Raw genomic sequence first — 13443 nt, 5'->3', positions numbered from 1 at the left:
GAAACAGTAGCATAAATATGAATAAATAGTTCATCAGGGCCCAACAGATGCTGAGATAGTGAGAGGAGCAAGCAGTTGAAAATGAGTTTGGGTCTGTGGGCCCACATCAAGGATATCCCGTGGTACTGGGACAACCAACATTCCTGATTGAGAAGCCACTGCTAGTACTCTCTGAAAAATCATGGCTCACTACAAAACTGAAGGAAGACTATAGTTTGACAACAGCCCAATTTTCAAAAGCCAAACATTTCTAAAACAGCTCAGAAATCAAAGACTGCTGATATGAATGGGAAAAAACAGTATTAAACTGATGGTTATGAGCAATGATCAGGTAGCAAGACTGGTAGACCTAGGCAATGCCACCAACTAAGTGTTTTTGAGTTTCAGTAAGTCACTGAAGACATTTCTCCCTATAGGATACATTCATGTGAGACAGTGAGATGTATCCTGCACTGTGACAAAGGTAGACTGATCTATGACTGGCTGAATAACCTTACTCAAAAAGGAATGCTAATAGAATGCTACTCAGTGATAAAAAGGAACCATTGATAAATGCAACAACTTGGATGAACCTCAAAAAATTACACTGAGTGAAAAAAAGCCAATCTCAAAAGGATATATGTTGCATGATTCCATTTATGTGACATTTGTGAAATAACAATTATAGAGATAGAGAACAATTGTCAGGGAGTAAGCATTGGGAAGGGGAAGAGATGGGGCTGTAAAGGGGGCTGTAAAGGGGGAGAACAAGGGAGTCTTGTAGTGATGGTAAAATTAAGTATCTTGATTGTGCTGGTGATTACATAAATCCATATATGTGACAAAACTCCATGGAGCTAAACACACGCATGCACATACACACACACAATCTGAACTAAGTTCTTTGGACTATACCACTGTCAGTTTCTCAGTTTTGATACTGTCCTATAGCCGTGTCACAAATTAATATTGGGAGAAGCTAGAGGAAGGGTGAGTGGGACTTCTCGGTATATCCCTTTGAAACATCCTCTGAATCTGTGACTATTTCACAATAAGAAACTATTTTATTTTTTTTAAGATTTTATTTATTTATTCATGAGAGACACACAGAGAGAGACAGAGACATAGGCAGAGGGAGGAGCAGGCTCCATGCAGGGAGCCCTTTGTGGGACTCGATCCCAGGACCGCGGGATCATGCCCTGGGCCAAAGGCAGATGCTCAACCACTGAGCCACCCAAGCAACCCAAAACAAGAAACAATTTTAAAGGACATTGATTAATGGATCAATGTTAACCTCACAAAAGGAGATCTAGATGCTTATCTTGGGGCTCTGTACTTGGTACTACTCATATAACCATTTTTAGCCCAACAAGTTAAAGACGACAGAGAAAACATGTTCACCAAGGTTAAGAGTGATGGAAAACACAGAGACCCAGTTAATCTGTTTTCAAAGAGAACTAGAATCCACAAGTGTCAACAGGCTGGACTCGGGATTGAAATGTAAGAGGGACAAAGGTACAACCCACCATTGTACTCCCCAGCACACAGCACAGTGTCTGGTACAAAGAAGAGGATTCAGAAATTATCTGGTGGAAAAATACGTGAATGCTGTTTTTATTTTTTTTTTTTAAGATTTTATTTATTTGACAGAAAGAGCGAGAACAAGCAGGGGGAACAGCAGGCAGAGGGAGAAGGAGAAGCAGACTTCCTGCTGAGCAGGGAGCCCAACCAACATGGGGCTTAATCCCAGGACTCTAGGATGATGACCTGAGCCAAGGGCAGATGCTTAACCAACTGAGCCACCCAGGCACCCCACGAATGCTGTTTTTAAAATATTCAACAGGTTTAATGGGACTTCATCTGAAAAGGCTCTTTAGCCAAAAAAAAAAAAAAAAAAAAAAAAAAAAAAAGTAGGTAATATTCTCTCAAACTGATACAATATCCCTGTCCAAATATCTGAAAGCTGGCAAGTAGACGAAGGGTTAGATGTTTTCCTGTGCGGCACAATGGTTAGAGATTATCAAGAGATTTCAGCTCAAAATAAAGAGGGATTTTCAAACATTTCAGTCCTCATGTCAATGGAATATCAATACTGGTTACAGCAACAAGAATGTGCTAGAAGGCCTAATAAGTACTATACAATTATTATCTGACTTAATCTTCACAAGAATTCTGTAAGGTGGGTACCATTATCCCCAGTTTGCAGGCGAGACAACTAATGCACAGAGGAGTTGAATAATCTGCCCAAGGCCAACCACAGCTAGTTGATCAGAGCTAGGATTCAAATTCCGGCAGCCCCACTCCAGAACCACTACTTATCAGGTAACAGAAATGGTTAGTGGTGAGTAGACTGCTAGCCTGATTAGGCTGCACTAGATCAAATAAAAGATTCTAGGAATCTTGGATGAAGGGCTAGATTGAACTGGAAACACAAAGTGATGACCTCCTGGAAGTGGTATGGCTCTGGTCCAAAAACAAAAAGAAAACAAAGAAGAAACGTTTTCCAGAATGTATAGTTTACTAGGAAGATAAGGGACACTGCTGTCAAAATCTTTCTTACACATATATTTCTAGTCTTGTAATGACTGTTTATGTTAGTCTCTAAACTTCGGCTCTTCTTTGCTTTCTTGCAGAGTATTTTCACCATGGTTGTACAATTTGGGTGATTTTATTCTATATTTAAGAGTGGGGGGAGCAGAATGCAACGTGCATGGTTACTAAATGAGCCTGTTCTTTCTCTGCAGCCCCTAAACTGAAAACAACTAAGACAAAACAAACAAAATTATCAGCTGTAAGGCTCGAAAATAGGCTGTTTGTAAGTGAAAGCAACAGCATTAATGCCCAAAAAGCTAAGACAGACCAGGGAGACTGTAGCACAATTCCCTACACATGTGGATCAGTTTGGGCTTTACCAAAATCTGCAGTTTGAAAATTCACCAGAAGATTAGTGTCACCATAACTTAACTGAATCACAAAGGCACCTCTGAAGCATTTCCTGTTACAACCCCTGCCTCCATCAACTGCAGCAACATACATTAAAATCTCAAAGCTCACTACATTTTGACAGTTTTAATTAACAAGTTTTCTCTGCTCAGACCACATAAATTGAGATTTCTACCTCTGGGGAAATAGAGTAGGGTATTCCTTCATTAAAGATTTAAAAAAGAAACAAACCTGCCATGTTGAAAGTCTGTTTAATAGTCTTTGGAGTATGCAGTACATAGTTAAAAGTAGAGACAGAAGATAAAATATTAAGTCAAATCAAGATAAATTTCTGAGAAATAAATTGGACAGAGGAAAATAAACCAAGGTCATCACAATAAGCAACCTGTTTTCAGAAACAGCCAAACTGTCTCAGACTTTTACCAATGGCCACACTTATGGCATCTCAAGGGAGTCGGGGATGGGTACTGTCTGAACAGCTTGTCAGAAGCCTTAAAACAAATATGCCAATTCTGTAAAATAAAAGTGCTTCGAAGAGAAGGCTCTATAGCTCAGAGGTTAGAGCACTGGTCTTCTAAAAGTGCTTTGTTGGGTTTCTATAGATATTTGTGTTCCCATCTGCTGGGTTCTAGCTGGAGTTTAAGAAGTGGAGCTTGCAGGGGCACCTGGGTGGCCCGGTCCGTTAAGTGTCTGACTCTTGATTTGGGCTTGGATTATAGCTCATGGGTCATGAGATCAAGCTCTGAGTTGGGTTGTGCCCTCAGGGGGGAGAGTCTGCTTGAGATTTTCTCTCTCTCTCTCCCTCTCCCCCAGCCCTAAAATAAATAAATAAATCTTTTTTAAAAAGATGCAGGGATGCCTAGGTGGCTCAGCGATTGAGTGTCTGCCTTTGACTCAGAGCATGATCCTGGAGTCTCAGGATCAAGTCCTACATCAGGCTTCCTGCATGGAGCCTGCTTCTCCTTCTGCCTATGTCTCTGCCTCTGTGTGTGTGTGTGTGTGTGTCTTTCGTGAATAAATAAATAAAATCTTTTTTTAAAAAAAGGCCGTAGAATTTGCTACAAAAGGCAGGAGAGTTTTGGCTGTTTTATAAACATGGGCAACAGGGCAGCCCCAGTGGCTTAGCAGTTTAGCACCGCCTTCAGCCCAGGGCGTGATCCTGGAGACCCAGGATCCAGTCCCATGTCAGCTTCTCCCTCTGCCTGTGTCTCTGCCTCTCTCTCTCTCTCTCTCTCTCTCTCTCTCTCCGTGTCTCTAATAAATAAATAAAATATTTTAAAAAACAAAAACAAAACATGGGCAACAGCCAGCCTACAGCACGAGGATGAGATCTGACCTCAGAGGCAGAACCTAGAAAATGCAGCCAACTGGGTGGTGTGCAAGGACAGAGAGGCAGGTAGGATTCTCTTACCTAATTATCAGAGACCTAATAATAATAATAAATAACTATCAGAGACCTGTTTTATATACCATGTGAAAGGCCAGTTAGTACCAGACCCCAAAGTCCAAATCTATCTGTTGCAAAAGAATGAGTACCAGTCTGTCAGTCATAAGAAACAGCTCTGCCACTAGCCAGCCCGGTGATTCTGGATAAATTACAACTTAAGGCTCACTTTTCCCATTTATAGAACAAGAGGAGTGATATTTGGGGGGGGGAGGGTTAGTTTTTGACCTCATATCCCAAAGGAAATGCCAGATGGAGTCAAGATTTAAATGTAATTAAAATCATAAATATTACTGTGAGAAACCAGTCTGTTCCTGACATTTGCAAGGCCAGAAGCAAAAATATAAACATAGGCTCACAATTGCCCTCCCCTGACTCCACTTCCTGGTTATAAGAAGAACATATTACATTAACTTTTTTATCTTTTTCAATTTTTTAAAATTTTATTTATCTATTCATGAAAGACACACAGAGAGAGAGAGAGAGAGAGAGAGGCAGAGGCATAGGCAGAGGGAGAAGCAGGCTCTAGGCAGGGAGCCTGATGTGGGACTGAATCCCGGGACCCCGGGATCACACCCTGAGCCAAAGGCAGATGCTCAACCACTGAGCCAGCCAAGCATCCCTAATGTTCTTAAAGAGAAGAAATGGATTATCATTTCTAGGGATTTAGTAACATTCTACAAGAGTATCCCTTTGTAGCTTTAACATTTTAGGATTCTATGAAAGGAAAAGCCCAACGAACTATATGATATTCTCCAGAAAGCAGGAGTCACCGAAGCATCTTCTACATTAAAGGGACAAAACTCTTAGCACAAAACAAAAAAAAATTCACCTAGAAGACAAAGGCCCTACAAGTACAGAGTCAACAGTCCCCATACCTAAGGCTCTGGAGTTCTTTGCTTTCTGGATTTTATCTTGAAAGTAATATCCCCAAGTCCTTTAATGCCAAATGACTTCCACACAAAACTAAGCCAATCAGTTTGATGAACAATTGGTAGGTGGAAGGAAAGGACAGAAATGAACACAGTAGTAGTGGTGGGGGGTGAGGAAAGTATTTTTTCCACCATTCTTCCATTTCAAGGTGGAGAATCTTTTGTTAGAGTAACATTTCTGGTATTTTTCTGCCCTTGTACTTACTCTTCCCGTGCTACAATTATTTGCTTGAGATATCAGACAATTTAGAAGCATAAATTCATGTCAAATCTAAATTGCAAGGTTGGCCCACCATAACCATAGTTTAAAAACAATTTTTCTGCCTATCTATCTATACATACCTAAAAACATATGCATAGGCATGAGCTATGTGCTTAAGCAACACTTGCTGCCTGGCTGTCCCGGGAGATCAGAAATCAGAAAGACTCAGATAAGTAGTCTGTTTCATGACTAGAAATTTGTATATATGTATGAGAAAGGAGTCTGCTAAGCAAGGCATAACAACATAAGCGGGTCCTTAAAAATACCCATTTCAACGTATCAGATCTTTATCTTGTACCACACAGAGCTTCCCTTTTGTAAGCAAAAAAACACACCAGCTCAATGACCTGTCGCCTATTTCTGCAAGCCCCTTAGAATACAGAGGGGACCTCTATCAAACTCCTATCCATCTTTCTCCAACCAGCTCAAATATCACCTCCTTCCCAAACCTTCCCTCCTCCTCACCAGAGCTGCAAGTGACCTCTTGTTCACTTAAGATTCCAAGTGCTTTGTTTCTAGCACTCATTACATATAATTTAATAAAGAATCATGTGTGTACATGTTCTTTTACTCGATTATAAGATCTTCGATGGCAAAGTCCAAGTCACTGATCTTTATCTGAACCACACTATTAAGTGTCTTACATAGTTATGTGTAAGACTTAACTTCAAGAACTTATATATATGTTTAAAAGCATCCTCCCTCCCCACCCCTTAATGATGCAAGCACTAGAGAATCGACGTGAGGTCAGCCTGAGACTTTCTGATTACAGCAGCAAACTTTAGCCTAAAAATTTAATAGTTTTTTTTTAAATTAATAGTTTTAAGCCTTCCTCGGCTTTTAGTCTCATGTACATGACAAAAGGGTAAGAGATCACCCACCCCCAGGAGCTAGCTTGATAAAACAAGTGCCATCCAAAAGAAATCTAAAAATGCCAGCCACATGTATAATTGTAAATTTCCCAGAAGCCAGGTTAAGAAAAGTGAAAAGAAACAGGGTGAAATTTTTTTGAAGATTTTTAATTTATTTATTCATGAGAGACACAGAGAGAGAAGTAGAGACACAGGCAGAGGGAAAAGCAGGCCCCCTGCAGGGAGCCTGATGTGAGAATGGATCCCAGGACCCCGGGATCACTACCTGAGCCAAAGGCAGACATTCAACCACTGAGCCACCCTGTTGCCCCAGATAGGGTGAAATTAATTTTAATAATAAATTTTATTTAATCCAATATTTCCAGAACATTATCACTTCAACATGTAATCAAGACTTTAGGGGAAAAAAGACTTTAGAAATTACTGAAATGCTTTATATTCTTTGTGTCATATGAATTCTTTGAAATCTGGTGTGTATTTTCCACAAACAACATACCTTGATTCATACCAGGCACTATTTATTAGCTATAGAAACCAGTATCTTAACTTCTCTTTGCCTCAGCTTCCTCAATTTAAAAATGGGAATAACGACATTTACCTTAAGGAGGTGTATTGAATTTTAATAATATAATATGCATGAAAGGGCTTAAGAATAGTACCTGGCAAGTTGGAAGGGCTCCATAAACATTAACTACCTTCATCACCCTCATCTTCCATTTACTATAGGAAGAAACCAAGTACATGAAGAAACAAGGCATATTTCCCAAGTTCACGAAGCAAATCAATGCTGCTTCTATTCTCTTTCAAATAGTTGTCTATTAAACCTTGCAGGCCAGCTGGGAGTAATGGAAAATCATTTTTTTTTATCCACTGAAAATTCCAAAGTGCAAGCCAAATGGAGCTTGGGAGTCAGCCCAAAAGGCAACATTCTTCAAAATGGCAGCTAAGAGAAATGCCATTCAGCTGTGTTATACTAACACCCTTGCACCTATGCCACTTCCTTTAGGCTCTGACTCCCTTGTGCTGTAATACTGCATCCATGCTAATAGATGAGAAAGTAGAACTCCTTAGGTTTCACTTTGCCTTGTTTATTTGGAGTTATTTTTACTGTTGCTGCTGCTGTTGTTTTAGATGACTGGTAAGGTTGAATATTCTTGCACACGTCTGCAAAATGCCCAGCACCCAAGACCATCCAATCTTTGACATCCTTGATCCTACTCTTCAGGAGAGGAGGGAGACGAGCAGAGAAGCAGCAACACAGAAACAATGGCAGAATTGAAGGGTGGCCTGGAAATCAAGAAATCTGATGTCTAGACCAGGTTCTATGATCAAATCAATACATGGCCTTGAGGTGGACACTTGACGGGATGAGCACTGGGTGTTTTTCTGTATGTTGGTAAATTAAACACCAATAAAAAAAAAAAAATACATGGCCTTGGGCAACCCACTTAAACTCCTGAGCTATATCTCAGTTTAAGATAAGGTCACCTGCAACATTCAGGACTAAGAATTAAAATGCAATAACTCGAGATGAAATTGCATCAGATCTTCGCATTCCTTTTTTTAAAAAAATATTTTATTTATTTATTCATGAGAGACACACAGAGAGAGGCAGAGACACAGGCAGAGGGAGAAGCAGGCTCCCTGTGGGGAGCCTGATGTGAGACTCAATCCCAGGACCCCAGGATCACGACCTGAGCCAAAGGCAGATACTCAACCATTAAGCCATCCAGGTGCCCCTGGTCTTTGCATTCTTGTTTCTCTGACAATAAGTTCCTCTTGGGAAAAAAAAATAAGCATTGACAAAGATAATTTCCATTAATAACCAAATAATTAAAAATACCTAGAAAAGTAACCTTTACCTATCTGATATGTATGCTGCTGCCACTGAAATCCAAACAATCATCATATCCTCCAAGGTTAAGAACTACAGGACATCAGCATAAACACAAAGGCGCACCAATGACTACCTCCATGGGTCTCCCCCTAACCTCAAATGACCTGGAGCAGGGTTTCCCAACTGCAGCACTGCTGACATCTTGAGTTAGGTAACTTTGCTCTGGGGGGACTGGCCTGTGCATTGTAAGGTATTTAGCAGCTTCCCCACTTCTACCCACTAGATGCCAGTAACATCCCCCCCCCCCCAGTTGTGACAACCAAAAATGCCTCCAAACATCACCAAATGTCCTCAGGGGGCAAAACTGCTCCCAGGTGAGAACCCCTACTGTGGATCCTTTACCACGGCTACCCTAAATTCCTTTGGAATTAAGATTATATGCAGACCTACAATTTTTAGTAACACAGCCTCACTAATATGATATGGAGTGATCAACTTCCACTGGCAATCTGGATTCTCAAAAGGCATAACCTTTCCAGTTAATGTGCATTTATACACATATAGTGGAAGATAATTTTGTAAAATGACCCATTATACTGCAGATGTTATCCATATATCTTTTTCAGAGTCAAAATAATGTTTCCACACAAACAGTGATGCTGGTGGCTTATAGTTTAGATTAAGGTATTTAAGTTTTAGAGCCCATGGTTTACTTCTTTTTTTTTTTATTATTTACTTCTTTAATGGTAGCACCTTGGCTTTAATTCACTGGTCAAAGTCTGGTTCTCAATGGTCCTACGCCCATTCAATCACCTTTTCATCTAAAGTTTTGACAGGGTTATTTTATTTTCTTCAGTCTGTGCGTATAAGCAAATTGAGAACGTATCAGCCATAGAATAACAGGGTCACCCAACACATAGGGAAGATCTACTCTTTAATGCTACGGGGACACAAAAAAAGAAATACATATTAGACACAAAAGAACCAGAGAATAGAAACAACCACGGAAAGAATCACATCAACCACGCGCCCAAGGTCACTCAGCTAACTAATTTGACATGCGACAGTGAAGCATTCAAGTAAGGGTATCTTGATTGTAGCCACAGATGAAAAAACTAGAGTTCAGAGCTCAATTTATGGGTCTGGAACTCAACCCAGAGAAGAACAAATACCAACATGAAATGGTGGTCACCTCTGAGGAGAGGAATGAAAGGGCACTTTCACTTTTTACTCAAGATGCTTCTGTATTATCTTTGTAAGATCAATATGTAATTATGTATTACTTCTGTAATTAAAAAACAAAAAAGCAAAAGCCAGAAGAGAAGATAGAATCTCAGAGGGAAAGAGTGTAAAGAGAGAGAAGGCAAAAGAACTCGACACTCCCAAATATGGGCAGAATTAGGGGGCAGAAGAAAGCAAAAGCAAAGAAGCAGCAGGAGAAGCAGGCAGAAAGAGAACTAGGAAAGTACAATAACTCTGTGGCCAAGGGAGGGAAGTTTCAAAAAGGAACTGAACTGTCAACAGAACCAAAAAGGCAAAAGGGGGAGAACAATAACATGGCAGAACAGAATTCAGATCTCAAAGAGGCTACTTACACTTCACAACCTTCTCCTTATATCATGTCCCTCCATTTTTTGAGAAAAAGTGAGGCCCCAAAAGGTTAGGTGGCTAGCTGGACAGGTGCTGATAGCTGGGGGTGGGGGGACACAGCAAAGGGCGACCACAAAATGTTTAAGGACAGGCTAGTGAATAGGTCTGGTGGAAAGGAACAGAAGATACCAGGAGAAAAGGGGGATAATTGGATAAGTAGTACCTGGAATAGACGGGAAGAGAGGAACAGGAAGAGGCAGAAGGAAACAAAAAATAATACCAATTCTCTGAAGCTGTATAACTTGCTTCCCTTTTTGTTTGGGTTGCTAGATTGGGAGGTCAGGGGAATCACTTAAGAGTACCTGGGTGTCCCCAGAACTCCACCCTTGGCACCTTTCCCCTCTCACACTATACACCTACCCTAGGCTCCATGTACCATTTATACATGAAAGAGTCCCAAAAATCTCTATTTCTGCCCAAACCCTCTCCTAACCCCCAGACCCAGAAGAGATAAATCTTTCCTTAGATATCTATAGACATCCAAACTGAAATGCCCCTCACCACAATTCTACTCCTGCTCCAGTGCTGTCTCAGTAAAAAGACCCCACAGGATGATTTTAGGCAAATTATTGATCATCATCTTTCATTACATCTTTGTAAGTGAGATGAAAAAAAAAACAAAAACCATTTGCCGGATGACAGTAAAGTCAGAGTCACAGCTGCAAGAGCAGCCTTACCCAATGAGTGTCCATTAACAGACTGTCAGCAAGCTGCTAAGTCTTCAATTAGCCCCATTCGGCTCTATGTCAAGTGTACCAAACACTTGTAGGTGACCCCCAATAACACCTACCTCCTTGCGTTTGTGTCCTTGTATAAACCCCTTGCCTTGAGTGTGATAGGGATCTATAACTAGCTTCTAGTCAATAAAATACAGCAAAGGTAATGAGAGATCACCCCCATGATTAGGTGCATGTGTGTGTATACACATACATACACACACACACAGCAGTCCCCCCTCTTATCTATGGGAGATACGTTCCAAACCCCCAGTGGATGCCTGAAATTATGAATAGTACCAAACCCTATGTATACTATATTTTTTCCTACACATACATACCTGTGATAGTTTAACATATAAATACACACAATAAGAGATTAACAATAATAAATGAACAACAATATACTATCATGAAAGTTATGTAAAAGTGCTCTCTCTCTCAAAATATCTTATTGTACTACACTTACCCTTTTTTTCCTATGATGACATGAGATGATAAAATGCCTATGTGATGAGATGAAGCAAGGTGAATGGACTTTCTGCTTTCAAACTGAGGGTATCCTGGAAAACTGAAAACACGGAAAGCATAACCACAGATAAGGGGGGGACTACTGTATATGGGGTTCCTCCTTGCTAGCATGACACAGACTTCATCCCTTGCTGGCCCTGAAGCAAGCTGCTGTGCTGTGAAGTGCTGATGGAGAGGACCATGTGGCAGGGACCTACAGGTAGCCTCTGGGAACTGAGGGCCTCAATCCTCCAACCACAAAGAAGTAAATTCTGCCAACGGCTACATAAACTTAGAAAAAGATGCCAAGCCTCAGATGAGATTGTGGTCTCAGCCAACACCTTGATCACAGCCTGAGAGATTGAGCAAAGGACCCAGCTAAACCACGACAGACTCATGACCCGTGGTCATGAGCTACCAAATTTGCGGTCATTTATTATGCAGCAATAGAAAATGAATATACCAAGTAATATTTTATTAATTACTTAAAGATATTTATGAAATACATGAAAATGCTAAACCTAACAAGAGGAACAAGAAATAAAAAGTTAACTACATTAATGTTTAAAAAGAGTAAAAGCCAAGACAGAAAGGGTTTTGTTTTGTTTTGTTTCAAGAAGAAGAAGAAAAAAAAGAGAGACAGACACATACTTGGAGATAAAGGAGGCCTTGGGTTCATTATGAGCTCACAGTAAGATGCAGCTACCAAAAACCCAATGCTACATGAGACCGTATTAACAAACTATAATGTACAAAACAGAAGTAGAAGCAGTCTTGCTGTGCCATAGGAACTGGTCAAATCAAAACAATATTTCCCGCATGCCTCCAAGGCATTAGGAAGAATAGAGGGACATACATGTTCCTGTCCCTCAAGAACTTTTTACAGTATCTGGGGAGCTAAGATAAACATTAAAAAGTCAAGTCATAATAATTTGAAAACCAGTTTAAGACAACTATAGAAAAAATGTTATAAAGCAGGCATTAGAATTCATCTGGCAATTGGTTAGAGGTGTTAACAGAAGTAGGAGACAATACATCATTACCAATATTATCATTATTGTTTTGCCGATAGAATATAAAAGTGAATGTACTCAACACTGGGATTCAATTTCACATTACTAAATGCAAGCACTTTTAATTTTGAAAATACAGAGGTAAAATAAAAACATTCAGACAAGCTCTGCTATTCTGAAGGCTTTTTAGTGGCAAATAACATTATGTTTTACAGATAAGTAAATATGGGCAAAGGAGTACCAAATAATTGGTTTATGATTACAAATCAGTATGTCAATTGCACTAAGAAGTGGGTTTTCTCTTAAGTCTAGAATGCTAGTGAAAACTCACATAGTCTTTCTTGATTACGATGGCTACTTTTAGCCAATGTGAGGTTTTCACAAAAACAATCTGAAATCCTGAGTCATCATTTACATCATTTACTCTTCTCCCTCCAAAGTTGATCAGGAGTCCAGGTTTGTCACTTCTGGGATGCTTGGGTGGCTCAGGGCATGATCCAGAATCGAGTCCCACATCAGGATCCTTGCGGGGAGCCTGCTTCTCCCTCTGCCTGTCTCTGCCTTTCTCTCTGTGTGTCTCTCATGAATAAATAAAATCTTTAAGAAAAAAAAAAAGTTTGCCACTTCCTCCTTTGTGATGTGTCTCACATTTATCCCTTCCTTTAAATCCCCCAAATCAACACCTTATATCCAGACCCTTGAAATGTTCTGCCTGAATCTCTTTCAGCAATCTCCTAACTAATCTCCCCATTTGCGGTATCTGCCTCCCATCTGTCTTGCATAGTTCTAACTATGGCATTTTCTGCTCCAAGCCTTCAACTGCCTCCACTGCTTACAGAATGAAGTATAGATCTCTTAGTTTGGGGGCCACAGTTGGTTTCAAGTGCTGGCTCTATCGCTTCCTAGCTATATGACTTAGAACCTTCTTGCTCTCATTTGTTAAGTTAGGATAATACCAACTGCCTCATATGTCCTGTTTTTTCTGGATCAGTCCCTGTCTAGTCTATACTCCTACCGCATGTGATTAGCACACCACTTCAACTCTCAGAAGTGTCCTGGTTTTGACACTAAATCATTCAGTCAATAAAGTATCATTAAAAGGATTTATTTTTTAAAGATTTTATTTATTTATTCATGAGAGACACACACACACACACACAGAGGCAGAGACACAGGCAGAGGAAGAAGCAGGCTCCACACAGGGAGCCTAATGTGGGACTCGATCCCAGGACTCCAGGACCACACTCTGGGCCGAAGGCAGGTACTAAACCACTGCCACCCAGGG

The 13443-nt window shown here is 40.3% G+C and overlaps 1 protein-coding gene across 1 annotated transcript in view; it reads right to left on the bottom strand.

Moving 5' to 3' along the window:
• CLCN5 (chloride voltage-gated channel 5) overlaps positions 1-13443 on the bottom strand; it is a 160397-nt gene that overhangs the window by 131273 nt on the left and 15681 nt on the right. The gene's annotated exons all lie outside the window — the stretch shown is intronic.

This window comes from Vulpes lagopus, chromosome X (genome assembly GCF_018345385.1).
Source record: "Vulpes lagopus strain Blue_001 chromosome X, ASM1834538v1, whole genome shotgun sequence".
Taxonomy (NCBI): domain Eukaryota; kingdom Metazoa; phylum Chordata; class Mammalia; order Carnivora; family Canidae; genus Vulpes; species Vulpes lagopus.
The sequence above is the reverse complement of the archived record's forward strand: the minus strand, read 5'-3'. Positions and strand labels throughout refer to the sequence as shown.